Source organism: Melospiza melodia, chromosome 5 (genome assembly GCF_035770615.1).
Source record: "Melospiza melodia melodia isolate bMelMel2 chromosome 5, bMelMel2.pri, whole genome shotgun sequence".
Lineage (NCBI taxonomy): Eukaryota > Metazoa > Chordata > Aves > Passeriformes > Passerellidae > Melospiza > Melospiza melodia.
The window spans coordinates 32,352,511-32,365,457 of record NC_086198.1 but is presented as its reverse complement, the minus strand read 5'-3'; positions in this window follow the sequence as shown (position 1 = coordinate 32,365,457).

Below are 12,947 nucleotides of genomic sequence, written 5' to 3'. Positions count from 1 at the left end.
CAGATTTCTTCTTAGTTCTTTGGAGTCTTTTCTTGTCCTTTTGTGACTGGGCTATCATGAACACAGGGGCCTTTTTCACACTCTGTACAGTGTTCAGATCCCTTGCACAGGGTCTCTGTCAAAGCAAGCAGCTGCTGTCAGCAGGAAGGGAAATCCATCACAGATTTCTCCTTTGCTTGGTGTGTGTGCTCGCATACAGAGAAACAGTAGGAGGTGCTGAGCTGCAGAGAGCACCAGGAGAGAAGAGCAGGAGCAAGTAAGTGATGCGGGTGTGCCCAACAGCACAGCTGGGGCCTAAACAGCATCTCCAGACCAGGCAGTGCAGTCCCTTCACATCCACCCTTTCCATGATGGGTTTCCAGGAGCAGTCCTGTGCTGCTCAGTCTGAACACGGGAGGGCTTTCTCATTTCTTTAAGACAGGTGCTACACAGTTTTCTGGACCAGTTGTTTGCAAAAAAGGGATTTCAGGAAAGCAAAAGCAGCCTGACCTGTGTTACCTGACCTGTGTTACTGGCTTCTGCCAGCTGCTGGTCTCCTGCAAGCTCATAAACTTCCAAACCCTCTTTATTTGTGTGAAATTTTTCCTAGAATTTATTTTTGACAAAGCGCTCAGCAGTGCATACAAGCCTAAGAGGTAGTTATTTTAGTGAATACTTTACTAGAAAGATTGTCTCCCCTTCTTTAAACCATAGGAATGAGAAGAAGGTTGAATGGGGAGAGACTGGAGACTAATTGAAGGGGAAACTGGTAGCCAGCCAATCAGCCCTGGCCTGTGTGGCACTGGGTGAGGCAGGTGTGGGGGTCTGTAGAACACAGCTATCCACAACAGCCCTTGGGACAGCTGTCAGTGCCATGAGTGGTGGTTGAGGGGGATTTAATGCTGGCAAACACCTCCTGGGATAGGTGAGGGGCCCCTGTACCCCTGCAGTGTCATTTGCCATTGTCCCTTTGCAGGGTTCCTCCCTTAGCCCCTATGAGAGCTGGAGGAGAATCAGGACCTTTCCTGCTGTTCCTCGTGAGTGCCCAAGTGTTCAGCAAGCAGCACCTCCTTTAAATAGCATGCTGATTGGGTTACCCCAGCTTTGTGCATTTATGTGCAGATGGACAGCAGCAGAAGGACAGCTGCCACCAAACAAGAGCAGAGCCCCTGTGAGGGGCCAGGTTTGCACTTTGCTTCTAAAGCCAAGCTCTGCTGTGAATAGATTGCTCATTAGCTGCCTGCCCCTCTCAGCTGCTCCTGAAGATGTGGCTACCATGTCAATGGATCCATTTGTACCTCACACCTGTGTGGCATTGCTGGAACACACAGCATGGAACAGCCTCAGTGTGTCCCTTTGCAGAAATGGCTGTGGGGAAGTGGTTCCTACAGCTCCAGTCTCTGTGATCACCTGGTATGCTGAGCCAGCTAAAATGACTTCTGAAAACCCACAGGGCCTCTCTGTGGAGGCAGATGGTGAATCTGTCACTAGACATATAGTTGTGGTACTTCCAAGCTGCTCTTTGCAAATTTTATAACTCTGCTGTGCAGGCTCTGGATTTTACTGTACATATCCAGCTCCTTTTCTCCATGAAGCAGGTGCTAGAACATGACATTTATTTGAAATGACATTTCAGAAAAAAGAACTGGGTCTGAACAAGCTTGTGATCATGTCTTATCACTTCTATAAGAAACCAATAACCTCATGACACTGTTCTTGATAAAGGACATCCTACTGGGAGCAGATGGTGATGCAATGGCTTTGCAATGGCATCAGCTGAGGCTGATGTGAAGGTCAGGCCAAGGCTGAAAATACCATTGGTGCAGCGTTGTGCCTTGAGGCTCCCAGTGTCACTGCTGGGCAAGGAGGGGCAGTCAGGGGTCATTAACACTGCTGGCAGGCAGCACTGCTGTAGCAGACCCCAGGGCAGCCAGCCCTCCTGCCTGCAGGGAAATGCTGCAATCAGCAGCGCCAATCAAGAAGGGATGTGGCTCTTCGGGCTGCTGCCTCTACACACGGGAAGGTCCTTGAGAAAAAACGTGCTCTGGGGTCAGTGTTACAGAGTGGCCTCACAGCAACCCTGGGACAGCAGTGACAGATGAGCTCAGCACCAAAGGCAATGAATGAGCCCTGCTCACAGTGAGACCTGAGGCACAGCACAGTGGGACCCCAGCCGTGTCAGCAGGTGCAGCCCCTGCAGCCAGATCCTATCTCTCTACGTGACAGACACACAGACAGACGTGCTTCCCAGGGGCCAGGGCTGGCACTGAGCACACAGCTCACAGCAGCAGCCCCACACTGCAGGAACGAGCCATTGCTGACTCCCCTCTTGCTGTGCCTTCATTTACACAAGGGCAGGACAGCCTGGCTTTTGACTGAGTCCCTGGCTGTGCCTCGAAATGTCCCGATGAAAATGAGCAGAGCAGCACGGGTATGGGCCTGGCTCTGCACTCCCTGCAACTCAGGGGTGCTTGAGGGCATCCAAGACAGCACAAGAGGACTACACAGAGTGGGAAGGCTCTCATCTGAGTTCCACCACCAAAGAGGAACTCCCAGAGCTTCCCTGACAGTTTGTCAGGTGCAGCAGCGCTATAGGCAATGCAGGAAATTCTAAACACCCCGTCTTACAGCAGGGAGCCATGTGATGATCCTGAGGAAGGCAAGTTCAGCATCCACATCAGGAAACCAGATTGTTCGTGGGCTTCTTGGCTGTGCACTGGAGCCATGCTGGGGCCAAAGACAGAGCTGGTGCTGGTGCCCTTCTCAATCATGCTGACCCCAGATTTCCTAAACTGAGACCAGTCCAGCAGGTTTGCCCCAGGCTGCGTTCTCCTCCCAGTGGCTCGGGGACATGAGTGCAGCTAGGAGGCAGAAAGCTGCTAAGGTAATTATTTAGCCCCTGTTTATCCCCTGGCATGTCTCTGTATCCATCACCACCTGCCACTGACCCTGGGAACGGTTTGCTACCAGGGGTCCTAGTTTGCCAAGCTCGAGTGCGGCCACCAGGTGTCAGGCTTTACTCACGGATGGATCAAACCCAGGCGGCTGCAGGCTGGAATGAAAGCCTTGGGATGCGGAGGTTACATGAATGGAATGGTTTCCAAGCGAACTAGATGGCTGCTTTTGGTTTTAAACAGAGCTGTCAGCAAACAGCTATAATACAACTTACTCTCTTCCTATCTAATCCTGGTAATCCTCATCCTAAAATAGTTCTAGCAGCTGGCTCAGTGTCAGGACATAAAACAAAGGAAAACCATTTTCCGAGGTGGCTAAAGCAAAGAAGACCTATTAGGATGCCTGGTGATGAGCAAAAGGGCAAAGGGCTTGTGTGGCCTCTCACAGCCACAAATGAGCACAGGAATATGAGGGGTTACCAAGGGTCTGACTTACAGGATCTGCTTGTGGTAGGAGACAGTTTAGGCCCAAAGCAGCAAGTGAAGATGGCAGGCAGGGCATACCAAGGTGACAGCAGCAAGATGCTCCCATGGAGGTTACTTCTTCCCTGCTCCCTCCCAGTGAGCTGCCCTGGAGAGGGCACAAGTCCAGGGGCTGCTGCAGCAGAGGCAGGGACAGAGCAGGCTCTAACACAGTACTTTTAAGGGCAACTGCTCCTTTCTCACTAGAAATGAATGAGGTTGTGTCAGCCTGCCAGATGTACAGGCATATGCCAAAGGTAGAGTGGAAACATGCCAGGCTCACTCATCGCTCCAGGAAATCCGCTTGGATAAGAACAAACTTTCTCTGTTGTTTTCTTTAAAACCTCTCAGACACCTACACTCCCCTTGTCATCATCTGTCTGCAGCTGATGTTATCTCACACGCTATGTGCTTCACTGGGAACCATGGGGGCAATTGTGAGGCAAGTAATGCAAGGATTCTGCTCTGAGCACCCTCAGCTGCAGGCACCCCATTGCTCCCTGCTCATGCTGGCAGCACCCAGCAAGATGCTCCCCTTCCTGTGAGAGGGAAACAGGCAGCCACAGGGACTGCCACTTGCCCTCCTTTATCGTGTGCTCTGCAGTGTCTGGCCTTAGTGCAGCTCTGTCAGGCGCCCTTTAGCCGAAGCTGAGTACTGGTTGTGCACTCTGAGGCTGGTTGCATCATCCCTACAGTCCTGACCTGGCCACCCAAAGTCGAGTGCCCCTGCCCAGCACACAGAGCGTGTGAGTGCCTGAGCTGGGCCCATGCTCAGGGTGAAGTGCTCTGATGTCACTACTGTGGGACTTGAGATAATTTCCCGGCAATGTTTCATGTACACTTGAGTCACTCTGCCCTTTGCTCCAGAAATCTCCTGCTTTGACCTCAACAGAGGGCAGAGAAGAACAAGGGAGAAATTTCACCCCATTTCTGCTTTTACCCTTGCATTTCGGCTTTTACAATGGGGCGGCTATGCAGAAGTTTTCTTCAACCTTCAACTCCTGTTTGAATGTTCCTGGTGGTGCTCCCAGCTCCTCATCAGAGGAGCAGACTTCTGATTCAGCAGATAACGTGACTGTCATATTCCCTCTTCCCTTGTGCTTGGGAATGCAACAGGACATTAGCCAAAATATTTGCTTCCCAGGTACACACTGTTTAACCTGGCTACAAATACTTGTTACTTGCAAATTTTTATATTTCTTTTGGCTGTATTTCCCGGAAGAATGTCTCAAATGAAGTGTCAGGATAACAGGATGGACGATGTAGCACATTCGTCCACTTCTGAGAAGATGAGAGAATGAGAGCAGCTGTTTCCCAAAGCCCCTCCTAATGTGCAGTCCCCTCTGCCAGACTCCTCAGGAAAGAAAGAAAGCCATGAAAATCCCCATTTCAGATGGCTTCTCTCTCAAAAATGTGACAGACCAAGAGACCAAAGGGCAAAGAAAACTCAAGAGGAATGCACGGCTCTGCATGGCTTGCTGGCAGCTGAACAGAGAAAACTTGGAAGCTGTGCTTCCATGTTGCTCCCTTTCTTTCTATTTGGTTTCCCTTTCTATATTCTCAAGGTAATTTTTGGCAAAACAAAACTGAGCAAACCTCTGGCCTCACAGCAGGCAGAGGAAGACACAGACAGACTCAGCTGCCAGGACAGATCCTGCCAGTTGCAGAGGTAGGCCTCACTCCCCCGGTCATACAATTAGAAATGAGTTAAACATGCAGCAGGTGTTAATGGGAGGCACAAACCAGCTGGCAAACCGCAGGCCTTGGAAAAGGTACAAACCAAATGCAGACAGGAAATCCCCCACCCAGCCAGGACCTGGAAGCTGTCTACACCTGAAGGAAAAGCAACTGGACGATTTACTTTAGACTGATTATTTGCAAATGACTGGATGTGAATTACGTTCATTCTTAGTTCCACAGTGGCGTTATCAAATGAGTGAAGAACCAGCCCTTGCTATCTCCTGCCACCGGTTTCCTCTGAGGAGTAGGCTCTCTGCAGACCTGCTCCTGACCCCCTGAGTCACTGCAGCATGACGCAAGCGTCAAAGAGGAGCCCTGCTGCCATCCAGCCTCTCTCTATAGCTGGGTCACAGTCTGACACAGGGCACTCTGGACTGGCTGAGGAATGTGCTAAGGGAATTAAGTCCATGAGCTGCAAGGAAGGTTAAATTTATTGCTAGAACCAGAGTGGGATGCATCAAGGACTGCTGCTTACATAAAACATGTTTGCTCCCACCTTTACTATTCCTCCACAGAGATCCAAGATTTCACTTCTTTCTCTGTGGAAAGATTACAGGGCAACACCTAGAGGTGGGTATTTTATAGATAAGGCAAATATGGACAAGGCTCACAAGGAGGAAGCTGGTTGGGACAACAGGTCCATGCTTTTCTCCCTGGCATGCCATTTCACTAGGCCTGAATCTCTGCTCGAGCAGCACAGCTTTTCTGAACCCCACTCATGACTTTGACTAGTCAATTTTTGATTTTCTGATTCCCACCCTTCTCCTGCCCCAGCATGCCCCCATTAGGTCACACTGGCTCCAGCCAACTCCACACATATTTATCTTGCAGAAACAATCCATCACTTCCATTTTGTGGTTTATTGACCTTCTCCCATCTAGCACATGGCTCCATTAGGGTTTGTTGTGCTACATGACCTCCGTGTCCTCATGGAGACACTGCCATGGCTCCCAGCTCCAGAGCAGCACCAGCTCCTTCAGCTAGGCCCTCCAATACAGCAGGGAAGGACCTTGTCACCCCACTGGCCAGCAACTCCTTGGATCCACAGGGATGCTTTTGTTGGGAAATGGGAACTCATTTTAACTGTCTGCTGGCAAAGGCAGACTGTGCTGGGTGAACTGTGGAGTTCTTTGACTGGTGCTAGAGATGGGACACTAAACTGGTCAGAGGGACACCCAGCATACACACTTCCACATGGCATTATTTCAGCTCAGAAACCATTCACTGTCAATGAAGGGAAAAGGATAACCCAAGGCTTTCGAGGGAGGCTCTGGCAGTGACAAGCTGCGCTCCTGAAAGAGCTATGAGTTTGTTATCTAATTCTTAGTGTACCAAGGGAGCATATTTACATTGCAAAGTGTTCCTCAATTAGTAAGTATTTTTAAAGCTTTCCAAATAAACTTCAAAGTAGGAGCACTTCCTTTTAGTAGGGAATGGCTGGCTACGAGTGGGAGCTCTGAATGTCACCATCTAATCACTTCCTTCCTGACATCAGGACTCTCCCCACAGGTGGGCTTCTCTTCCCTTTGTTTCCTACCAGAAAAGCCTCAAGAAATACAAGAAGGCTGTGGGCAGGGGCTCAGAGTGGGCTGCTTATCACCTCTTTCCCACTCAGTATGACTCCTTCCAGAAGCAGGACCACTACAAGCTGCATGAGGCTTGGCAGCCTGAGAAAGCTGTGCTGCTTCCCAGGGCACAGCAACAACCACAGGCAAGGAAAATCAGACCTTAGGGAGGACACCCAGGGGCTCCTGACCTGCTGTCCCTGTACCCACCACATTCCCCAGGGTCAGGCTTAGATTTCCGGACACATCCTGGTTTAACTGGACACAGTGCAATTCAGAAACATGTGTCTTTTGGAAATATGATTGACCCTCTGAAACTGATGCACCATGAAGCTGAACTTAAGAAAAGCAACAATGCACTGCAGATATTTGGGCAATTTCCTCTTGGCACATAATTGCTTGTTTTCTGAACCCCAGTATTCCTTCCAGTCCTTCACAAGGGGACAAGTGACTTAAACTATTTTAGATGCTTAGATCCTTTCTGCAATCAAGGTGGATCAACCAGATGTGACAGAATTCCTGGTGCTGCCATCTTGAGCCATGCCTTGTGTGACCTACTCCTCCTAGGTGCCGTGGGCACACGTTATCAGCTCCATCTATTGCAGACATCTCAGAGGTCCCTCCCTAGCACAGAGGATGCTTGGGAAATGCAGGATACCAGGCATGCTTGGGAAATGCAGGATAGCTGTCATTGGCTGTTGAGGAGGAGGTGAGGGAAGTCCACTTCGGCAGTACTTTTCCACTTGCATTCCCACCCAGGAGATGGTAACCAGGCTGATGGGACAGAGGTCAGATATATCTTGGAATGCCTCAGTAGTTCAGTGATGCTAACACTGAGTTATGCTCAGGTATGAGAGCTCTCAGGTGTTTCTTCCTTCCAGAAAGCACCTCCCATTATCTAGGGAATGATTTGTATCAATAGTCACTTGAGACTCTTTTCAGTCAGCAGTACTTTGTAGCTTTTTCCATGGCTGGGTAGGAGCAAAACTCCAGAGTGTCAATTTCCAATAGAAGAGGAATCCCAAAGAACATGAACTTGTTGTCTCAATGCAATTGCTTTGTTGCCATAACGTGTTTGTTTCAATTTGACAATGGTGACAATACCTTTTTTGTCAAAAGGAAGTAATGATGTATTGCGTATGGGATGGTAATAAACACAACTGTGCAAACAAATTTCAACACAAAGAAATCAATGAAAATTACAGGTATCTTTTGGAGTTATGATAAGGGTAAGGGAGCAGTCCCTCTGTAAAGGAAAACTGAAGGCAAGAAAGAGGGAGAATGCTCTGCACAGGAGTGTGGTTGGGAAGTCAAAAGGCTGGCTGATGAGCAGATGCACCCAGCCTGGGCACCACTGGTTCTCGGGGCTGAGGATGTCAAGGATGTCTGGAGGCCTGGGACAAACTGAAGGCTTTTTGGACTGTGACCTACTGGAACAAGCCAGTCAGATTTTGATCCATTGCAAAAGAATCCTGGAAAAGTCTCCTCTTGTTTAAATTTGTATCACCACTGCAACAGCAAAGGTTAACTAGGAACTTCCCACACTAATCTTCAGCTCCTGAAATCTTAGCCTTTCAAAGTTAGCATTCCTATCTGACCCCCTTCTGTGGTACTATTATAAAGAACATAGAGTTACATATACAAGGAAATCACTCCATCCCCTGCCTAAGAAATTGTGACATATAAGCAAAAGAGCCTCCAAGCAGAGCATCTGAGTCAAACTTCACTAAGTGGCTGTTCCTCAAAAATTCCATTTCTCATAAATATTTTCTCCTTTCATTTCCTGTGTGCTACTTGTTACGTTAATTGTTTAAGTCAAATCACCGTGTGGCAATTGCTAAGATAGGGAAGCTGACTGTAACTGCTGCAGGAGCAAGAGGAACTCCGTGTATGAGAAGGACAAGTAAGTGAAAATGGAAATCACTGATCTGGCAAAGTGCAAACTGGTAAAGCAATAAAAAGTCCTGTCCAACTGGCAATAGCTCACTAGCTTCAACTGGCCTTTAAATATGGATGAGAGACCTGCTCTAGGAAGAGTTTTTTAAAGACCAGAGGGCACAGGTTTGGGCTGATGTGGCTGTCCATGACTCAGGGCCTCTGAGGTCATTCCTGCTACTGGCATGAAAAGAAAGAAAGGGTAGAAAGCTCACGTAGGACCAAGGCAGCTTCTCACTTAAAATGAGTGGGATGTCACCCACTGGCCTAGAGGAAGGCAGTGGCATCCCAGTTGCCCCTGCATGCCTGCAAGCAAGTTCAGGGGAGACACCATCCTTAAAGTCCCTCCTTTCCCTCTTGTCCTCAGGAGGTTAAGGGCCTTTTCTCTTGTCATGCCTGCTCCCAGTGATTTCCCTTCTCCCTTTTCCATGAAGCAGCATTTTGTCCTCAGCAGCCTGCACAGGCAGCATCAAAGGAACCTAGGGCAAGCTGTGGCCTGTCCCTGGAATGCCATACACAGGCAGAGGGAGCAGAGGGAGCAGACTGAGCAGAGGGAGCAGAGAGAGCAGCGGGAGGCACACAGGACTGACCTGACTGCTGGAGGCAGGGAACTGCAGAAGATAAAATGCACCTGTTTTATTGAAGGCATGTTTACAGCAAGGATCAGATCCTGCCTTACTCTGCTAAAACCGTAAAGTGGAGTGGCTTTTCTGGAACAGCTCCTCAATGGGCTTGTCCAAACAGCAGCCAGGGAACATCAAAGGTAGAAGCGATCATCCACAGATAAGCACCCCAACTGTCTGATCCTGAGCTACCCCCAGGCACAGCTCAGCATCTTGTCTGCCCGCGACGAGCTCTTCCCCTACAGCCTGTCCTCGTACCAGAGCCTCTTCCCATGGTGACTGCTTTATACACATGGCAGAGAGCTAACTGAGTGCCAGTCAGCAAGTTCTGACCTCCAAAGAAAAGAAGTCCCTGAGTGTGGAGCTGTTTGAGGAGAGAAGGATGGGAACACAGGATTGGGTCAGTGCTCGAGCAAGGGAGCCCTCGCTGCAGTGACCCAGCCATGGTGGGAAGTGTGTTTGCATCAAGCATCGCTCAGTAATTATAGCAACAGATGACTGGAGATCAAAGTGCTTCTGCGAATGATGTGGCGAAGCAAATCGATGGAAATCTGAGCTTTGTTATCTTTGGATCTGTATGTAATGCTGACTTTCTGTCCAGCTTTACCCTGCCTCGGGATAACATCTCTGCTCTGGTGCGGCAGCCCCGGCCCAGGCAGAGCTCCATGCAGCACTTGGCTCCATGCAGGCTCCTGCCTCCTGCCGGCAGGGATGGCAGCAGGCAGGGTGGCCCTGGGGACAGCCTTTGGGGCCTGGTCCCCACAGCGACTCTCAGTGCAGAAGGGCAGTTTGCTGTCACGGTGAGTCAACAGAGCCAGGTGCCCGGCTGCTTTGTGCTGACATGCCGAGGTGCTGCTGCTGCTGCTTCCAGGGGCTGCCCCTCCCTTTATGAGCACCCAGCAGGCAGCTGCTCCTCCGCTGGATGCAGCCCAAGTGCTCTAGAGACAGCTTCTGATTCAACTGCTCCTGGCCTTGCCCACCCATAAAGACAGATCCTAGAGAGGGCTGGACAGGAAGGCCTCTTCCTTCAGGGTGACATGGCCCATGGAAACCAGGGCTGACCAGCACATGGAAAGGGGACCATTTGCCAGACCCTCTGAGTATATCCCATGAGTACCCTTCACCTAGACTGCATCTGTCTCATCTGCTTTCTGTCACATAGGCTCCTATCTGCTTCTATCATGTGCTTATCATGAATTTTGGAAAGAGGTAATGACTTTGCTAAGTTGCTAAGCTCCAGCTGTTGCTACACCAAGTGTTCTCTTGGTGCCATGGATCGGTGAGTGCTCCATGGGTTCCACACGCTGGTCTCCTGTGTGGTTGCACACTGGCTCCAGACATCTGTCCTGCATGGTTTCTGGCTAAAGGTGTTTGAGCCACAAGGGGCAGAGTGTGGAGAGAAGGCCAGGGTGGTTCTGGGTTAGGTGAAGAGAACAAATCCTGACTTACAAAGTGTTCCTCAGGTGTCTCTGACACAGCCTTGATCTCTCTGGGTGACCTCTGTTGCTTTAATTTGTTGTTTTAATTCCACAGGCAGTGCCTCCTGCACAGTTATCACGTGGCAAGGAGGCCCACATTGGATAAAGTTCCAAGCTGCCTCCTGGGACTAGGCACCAAGGCCATCTAAACATGGGACTTCCCAAATCACATCAATCATCTGGGTTTTTCCTGGCTTATGCTGAGAGGCTGTGCTGCTCCTACCTGCTTATTTCCCAACAGAGAAGAGAGGCTTAATTATTGGGTTGCAAAGTTCCCAAGGGTCTTATGAATATTGAATTGGAAAAGTGATGTATCATGACATATTAGACCGTGATAAATTGTTATCCAAAAATTTGTTGTAATCCAGGGGAAGTCTGCCCCCCAAACCAGCTACCCAAAGTACATTGTTTTGGTTGCTGTCATCAAAGTCTACAAGATGAACAGGCAATTCATTATCATTTTGAGTAGTGCTTTGAAAGTTATCATTTGAGCTTCTTAAAAGGTTAATCTTCTGTGCCTGGGATCCCCATGAGGAACAATTAGAGTATCCTGTGGTGAAACACTGGATCATTATTAATGAAACTTGTGCTGCCCTGGAGTTTTAATTGACTCAAGTGTTTAAACACATGCCTGACTTACAACATGTGGGCATTCTCATTCCTGACACAGGAGCTACCAATGGTTTTCACACAATGCCAAGAAATGTTAACTGTTAAAACCATGTTTGACCATTTATTAACCTTAGTTCCTCACATGTCGTATCCAAAATCCCTCAACAGGGAGAGCTGAGCATTTAATGTGCCTGTGAGACAAAGCAGGGCTTTGAATAAATTTTTCTTTCCAGTAGGACTTAAAGGAAGAAATGTGTGGATTCTGTCAGGGCAATAGGTACCCAGAATTTTTGGGTTTCTCTGAGCCACCTTCAGTTGGGGTCTGTAATATCAAGAACTATTTTTGCCAAAATTTTCAAGATGGGAGCTAAGCTTTGACATTTTCACATGAAACTAAAATATCAGGATGTTTGGCAGTGCTCACAGCAGTGATAAGCTGTATGAGGGCTTCCATCTTTTGCTCACATGCACAAGGCAAAGGGAGGTTTGCTCATTATTTACAGGAAGTCAGGATTTGACATCAATCTGTTCCCTCATCATGCCCTTGCAATTCTTCTTTCCCACTGCAAGTTGTCAGATGGAGACAGAGAGGTTTGAGGACCAGGCCTGGTGTGCTACCTGTGTGTATGACCAGGACCCAGCTGCATCTCAGCTCCTGCATAGAGATTCCCAACCACTCCCTCACTCCTGGCTGGACTTCCTGGGCTGTGTGTTGGAGCAGATGCAAACTTCTTGCACAGAAAGGCACAGACCTGGCTGGATTTGGATTTAGCGGGAGAAGGACTACAGGGAGCAAAGCACTGGATGCTGCCAATGGCTCTCAGTGAGGAGCACTTAATGCAAGTCCCATCTGTGTCCCTGTTCAATGTCATGATCTAGGAATGTAGCTACTGCTCAGGCAGTTGCCAGCTGGCCACAGCCACTGCAGGTGTGTATTTCTTTATTTGTTTATATATGTAAATCGAGTCCAAAGTCTCAAATGATTAAGTCATGCAATGCAAGGCATGTGACAGAGTGGTTAATAGTGAGGGGTAGACAAGGATGACAGGAGGAAAGCATTGCAAAGTGGCAGTTGTGAGGTAAATCATACTGGAATTGGGTAACCTGGTTTTAGGGGAGAGGTTGGAAAGGAAGGGCGTAGCACAGGGAGAGCTCTTTTTTTTCCCCCTCTGGGAAGGGTGCTAATCCTCAGACTTGGGCCCTGATTTTTATTTTGCATCTGCTACTGCAGGGCTGATGTGTGCCCACCAACCTCAGTGAAGAGGGCCCTGACTGACAGCAAGAGAAGCCTGAAGTTATTGGGGCTTGCTAAAGATTTTGGGACATGCTCACAACACAAGCAGTGGCTCTCCCTCTCTCTCCTTCTCCCTCTCCTTCTCCTGGCCTCTCTGTGGCACATGAGAAAGGGCAGAGGGGTGAATGAAATGGGATTGTCTGCAGATGGGAGACTGTCTGCTGGACCCATGCTGGATCTCCCAAGGAAGTCCTAACCTGAGTGGAAAATGCCCACTTGAGCAGCAGCTGCATGTGAACCTGTAATTACCTCTGCCAGCACGTGTCTCTGCAGCTGTGTGCACAAACAAATACCTTGTCCCTGCA